Raw genomic sequence first — 4,564 nt, forward strand, 5'->3', positions numbered from 1 at the left:
AGTAGTATCTCTACTTGGTGCAAGGAATTTGGCTAGCATGAGGGAGAAAGGCAAGCTCAACGTGTTTGGAAGGTCAATGACAATATACTTTAACTGAGATGTCGGAAAACATAAACCATTATGTTGTCTTCCTTGTCCAACGTCAACTATTTTAGCATGTAATACTTAATGAGTGCTTCACAATCATAAAAGATGTCCAAGATAATATATTTGTACGTGAACCTCTCTTTCCTTATTACTTCCTATTAATTGCAACGATGACCAAAACTACGTTTGCCAACTCTCAACAACTTTTATGCCTCATACTTTCTATGTGTGAAGTCATCACTAACCATGTTATAAGCATATGAAACATATAAAAATTCAGATTTATGACATTCAATTCATTCCCCCATTTACTCATAGGATATACATGAAGCGCATGAGTAAATGAAAAACTACTCCAAAAGATATGAGTGAAGGATACTGAGTAGGCAAATAATTAACTAGCCTTGGGAGGGTTCCTTCTCTATTCAAAATTTCAGATCCAATGATTTTATTCAAACAGCAAGTAAAACGAAATAAAATGACATTGCAAGGATAGCACAACTCATGTGAAGAAGCAAAAAAAAAATAGGTTCAACCGATACTAACCGATAGTTGTAGAAGAAGAAAGGTGGGATGCCTAACGGGGCATCCCCAAGCTTAGATGCTTGAGACTTCTTGGAATATTATCTTGGGGTGCCTTGGGCATCCCCAAGATTGAACTTTTGTGTCTCCTTAATTCTTCTCATATCATGGTTTCTCTTTTTATCAAAAGCTTCATCCACACCAAACTCAACAAGAACTCGTGAGATAGGTTAGTATAAACCAATGCAAAACCTTATCATTTTCTACTGTAACAAATCACTAGAATTATTATTCAACATTGCATACTAAATGCCTCTGCATATTTAATACTCATATCCTCAAATAGAATCATTAAACAAGCAAACATATGCAAACAATGCAAACATAACAGCAATCTGTCAAAATAGTACAGCCTGTAAAGAATGCAAGAGTATCAATACTTACCTAACTCCAAAAATTATGAGAGGAAATTCCCACTGTAGTATATTTATCAGAGCTCATTATGCAAAAAGTTTCAACATTATATCATGCTCTGACTTTTCTAGGGAATTTTTTCAACAGTGGTAAACTTTCTGTTTTCAAACAGCAACATGTATACTAGCAAAATAAGCATGGTAAAGGCTATCCTTGACATTTTTATTGAAACTAAAGATGCAAAACACTATTCTAAATAACAGCAAGCTAATACTAACAAAATAAAATGACACTCCAAGTAAAACACATATCGTGTGACGAATAAAAATATAGCTCCGAGTAAGATGTACCGATAGTTTTGAAGACGAAAGAGGGGATGCCTTCCGGGGCATACCCAAGCTTAGGAGCTTGAGTCTTCCTTGAATATTACCTTAAGGTGCCTTGGGAATCCCCAAGCTTAGGGTCTTTACAATCCTTATTCCCCTCATATCGATATCTCACCCAAAACTTGAAAACTTCAATCACACAAAACTTAATGGAACTTCATGAGATAGGTTAGTATGATAAAGAGTAAACCATGCACTTTGGTACTGTAAAAGACAAGGTTCATAATTGTTTTCACATAATGCCTACTGTACCATATAATTTCTGCAATTTATATTGAAAAATATAAACCATAGAAACTAGGAAACAAGCAAACTATGCAATGAAAACAGAATCTGTCAGATACAGAAGAGTCTGTAATGATCTGAACAATAACCATACTTCTGCTACTCCAAAAATTATGAAATAAATTGGTTGACGTGAGGAATTTGTCTATTAATCTTCTGCAAAAAGAATCAACTCAAAATCACTCTTATGTAAAAAATGACAGCTAATCTCGTGAGCGCAAAGTTTCTGTTTTTTACAGCAAGATCACATTAACTTTCACCCAAGTCTTCCCAAAGGTCTTACTTGGCACTTTATTGAAACAAAAGCTATAAAACATGATTAATACAGTAGATTAATCATGTAGGCACACAAAAACAGTAAGGGTAAATATTGGGTTGTCTCCCAACAAGCGCTTTTCTTTAATGCCTTTTAGCTAGGCATGATGATTTCAATGATGCTCGCATAAAAAAAAGAGTTGAAACACAAAGAGAGCATCATGAAGAATATGTCTAGCACATTTAAATCTAACTCATTTCCTATGCCTAGGTATTTTGTGAGCACACAATTTATAGGAACAAAAGTCAACTAGCATAGGAAGGCAAGACAGGTATAACTTCAAAACTTTAAGCACATAGAGAGGAAACTTGATATTATTGCAACTCCTACAAACACATATTCCTCCCTCATAATAATTTTCAGTAGCATCATAGATAGAAACTTTGTTCTCATACTCAATTGGAACCTCTTCCAAAATAGTGGAATACTAACTAAAGTTGACACTCTTCCAAATCCACTTTCATAAATATCGTACGAAGATTCAACACTCTCCAACATAGTGGGATCACTAATTCCTAAAGTTGACACTCTTCCAAACCCACTTTAAATTATAGCATTATTCATACTACAAAAGATATAAGTGAAGTTCCTGGAGCATTCTACAATCAATATAGACTAACCAATATCCAAGCTCAAAATATATAAGTGAAGCGCACAAAGCATTCTATAAAGCCATACTTCAAACGATTTAAGTGAAGCACAAAGAGCAATTCTATAAATCAATGAAGAGATATCTCATACTAGCATGATTCTTAAAGAAAAACAAAAACACAAAGGGCACAAACAATGTGAACAAAACAAAAACTGAGGTATACCGATATTTGTCGAAGAAGAAAGATGGGATGCCAACCGGGGCGTCCCCAAGCTTAGATGCTTCAGTATCCTTTGAAATATTTACTTGGGGTGCCTTGGGCATCCCCAAGCTTGGACTCTTGTCTCTCTTTATTCTTCTCACATCGGTAACTCCTCGTTCTTCAAACACTTCATTCACAAAAACTTAAACAAAAACTTTGTGAGATCCGTTAGTGTAATAAAGCAAACTACCACTTTAAGGTATTGTAATTAACTCATTCTTTGTTTATATTGGTGTTAAACCTACTGTATTCAAACTTCTCTATGGTTCATACCCCTACATACTAGCCATAGGTGCATCAAAATAAGCAAACAACACACGAAAAACAGAATCTGTTAAGAACATGACAGTCTGTAGTAATCTGGAAGTTTAGTAAACTTCTGTAACTCCAAAAATTATGAAATAAAAATTTGACAATTTGAACAATTTGTACAGAAGCAGTGTGCAAAAAGTTTCAGACCCATTTGACTTTCCAGTAAAAAAATGTAAATTCATGCACTACAGCCAAAGTTTCTGTTTTTGTTCTGCACAAAGTAAGCAAGCAATCTTATCATACTAAAACCAAAGCTTGGCACATTATTTTTATAATACAATGGATATATAGAAGGGGATAATTATTTACAGAGAAACTTCCATGAAAATTCTACATTGTTTCCGTGAGCATGAACACAAGTGCTCAAGGTCGACCCTCACTTCTTCAATGCATAACTTTCCATTCACTTCTCTTTTTGAAAAACTTTTTTAGGCATGAGAGGCACGTAAATAATTTTTGGTATTTTCAATCTTTTTTAAAAAAATTGTATGTTCACCCACAACTAAACAGAAACAAAAAGGAAAAACAAAATCTACTAAGTAAAGAAAGCAAACAAGCACACACGAGAATATCAACCCCACGCTATTGCTCCCCGGCAACGGCGCCAGAAAAGAGCTTGATAATCCCCAAGTGCAGGGAATCATCATAGCAATTCTCAAAGGTGGAAATGATAAGTATGGAGTGTCAAACCCACAAGGAGCTAAAGGTAAGATCAATATTCTCTCAAGCCCTATCTGCCACCGATACGACTCTACGTGCACCGAATGTTTGCTTCCGACTAGAAACAAGAAATAAAACTGTGTTGTGGGTATAAAGAAGATACCTTTTTATGATATCGGAGAGCTAAAATATAAAAGTAGGTGCTGTTATCATAAAGTTAGAATATATTACTAAATAATATGAATAGCGAGTGTGGAATAATGGTGGATTGGTGTCCGGAATTGTCCTAAGCAATTGTTAACAAGATCGATAGTCATCATTGCAATTTCATATGAGGGAGAGGCATAAACTAACATACTTTTCCTACATGGATCGTATGCTCTTATGATTGGAACCCTAGCAAGCATCCGCAAATACTAAAGATTCATTAAGGCAAAACCCAACCATAGCATTAAAGCATCAACTCCCCTTTTATCCCATACGCAACAACCCCCTTACTCGGGTTCAAGCTTCTGTCACTCTAGCAACCCACTATAAGTGAATCATGAAAGTATTGCAACACCCTACAGCGGGAACCCCTCACGCTTGCGCGACACGGAGGGCACCATAGGACAGCACCAAAATAAAACATACAACTCGTACCAATCTAGATCATCAATCAACTCAAAGACAAAAGATATCTACTCAAAACATCATAGGATGGCAACACATCATTGGATCATAATATG

This window comes from Triticum dicoccoides, chromosome 5B, assembly GCF_002162155.2.
Source record: "Triticum dicoccoides isolate Atlit2015 ecotype Zavitan chromosome 5B, WEW_v2.0, whole genome shotgun sequence".
In the NCBI taxonomy this organism is placed as follows: domain Eukaryota; kingdom Viridiplantae; phylum Streptophyta; class Magnoliopsida; order Poales; family Poaceae; genus Triticum; species Triticum dicoccoides.